Consider the following 2,138-nt stretch of genomic DNA (forward strand, 5'->3'; position numbering starts at 1 on the left):
TCTTTGGAAGGAATGATGCTAACACTGAAACTCCAGTACTTTGGCCACCTCGTGCGAAGAGTTGACTCGTTTGAAAAGACTCTGATGCTGGGAGGGATTGCGGGGAGGAGGATAAGGGGACGACAGGATGAGACTGGTGGATGGCATCACTGACTCAATGGACGTGAGTTTGAGTGAACTCCCGGAGGTGGTGATAGACAGGGAGGCCTGGCATACTGCACTTCATGGGGTCGCAACGAGTCAGACATGACTGAGTGATTGAACTCACTGAACTGACTGAGTGTTATTTCTCTGGTAGTCAAGATCTTGGAGGCAGTGCTCTCACTGCAAAGCCACAGTGCTTGATCTCTTGTCAGGAACAAAGATTGCACAAATGGTTTATAATGGCTTAAGTGAGATTATAAGAAATATTCAAAAACAAGAACCGAAAGATGAACCCCGGACAAATCACAGTTATAAAATAAGACTAATAATAATGAAAATAATGAAATATATCCTTCTACATATACACTCATGAGCAAAGTGAAAAGATTTCAACAAAAATAAAGTACAGAGATCGAGCCAGCAAACAAAGCAAATTAAAATTATATCTACCAGTTAAGAACAAAACTATCTATAGCACAAACTGGAAAATAAAACTGAAACATGGTGCCAAGTGGGGAATAAAGCAATGAAAAAAAAACTAAGAAAAATGTTGAGAGGAAAGGAAAGAAAGCAAAGAAAGAAAGAATAGATATGCAAAATTTAATAGAGGTAATTGAGGAAGACATATATATATATTTATTAAAGATTATATATATATATACACACACACACATATATGTATGAAAGATTAACTACAAGAGGAAAAGAACAGTAGGAGAGGCAAACAAAGGAATAAATGTAGAAAAATATAATCAGTTGAAAAATATTTAAAAGTAAAATTAAAGGAAAAAAAAAGAAGGAAAACAACACAGAACTGCAAAAGCCCAATGTAGAGGCAGAGACTAACAGCAACAATAAAATGTGTTATTGAATATACATATACATATACATCTGTAAGCAATATCAAAAGGGTCCAACAAAAATAGGGTACACCATAGATTGACCTGTCAAACATAGGAAACCAAAAAATTATATTTACCAGAAGAATATTACCTGAAGCACAAATTGGAAAATAAAACTAAGGCATCATGCCAATTGGGGAATAAAGCAATGAATATAAAACTAACAAAATTTTGAGAGAAAAAGAAATAAAGAAAAGAAAGGAAGAATAGATATACAAAGGTAAAAGAGATAGATGAAGAAGATTTACATACATTAAAGATTAACCACAAGGGGAAAAGAAGAATAGGAGAGGGAAACAAAGGAATAAATGTCAAAAAAATATGATGTTTAATTTTTTAAAATTCAAAATATAAAAAGAGAAAACAAACAAATAGAACCTACAGAGAAAAAAAAAAAAAAACCAACATAGAGTCAGAGGTTTATAATGATTAAAAGTATGACTGAATTTACACATATACCTATATACCCATAAGGGACATCAAAACAGCCCAAGAAATACAAAGTACAGTAATTGACATGGCAAACAAAGGAAACCAGAAGTATATATACAAGAACAAAATTAACTAAAGCACAAACTGGAAAATGAAACTAGAGTCATTAAAATAATAAAGACCAAATATACTGAGAGAAAAGGAAAGAAAGAATAGATATGTAAAGTTAAACAGAGTTAGATAAAGAAGATTTATATATATTAAAGGTTAAGTGTAACAGAAAAAGGACAAAAAAACTAAAGCAATAAATATAGAAAAATAGTTTTAAAAATTAAAATTAGAAAAATGTAAAAGAAAGATAAAAGGAAAACTCCACAGAGCTGAAAAGCCCAATGTAGAAGAATAGGTTTATAACAGCAATAAAAAAAAAAACAAAACACACAACTCAAAAGCTTCATTAGATTTCATAGTGCCAATTAAATAGATGGCTACAATAGAGAGGAAAAAAGGGGGGGGGGGAGCCAAAGAATCTACAGAGCAAGTCAAAACAGAAGAATAATATATGTCTATCTTGAGTCATTGCTGTCAGAGTCCTTTCCCTCTCTGGAAGTCCACTTTACCTCCCTAGAATACCCTCCAACATTACGCTGATCTCTGGAC

This window comes from Bison bison, unplaced genomic scaffold (genome assembly GCF_000754665.1).
Source record: "Bison bison bison isolate TAMUID 2011002044 unplaced genomic scaffold, Bison_UMD1.0 scf7180017863325, whole genome shotgun sequence".
Lineage (NCBI taxonomy): Eukaryota > Metazoa > Chordata > Mammalia > Artiodactyla > Bovidae > Bison > Bison bison.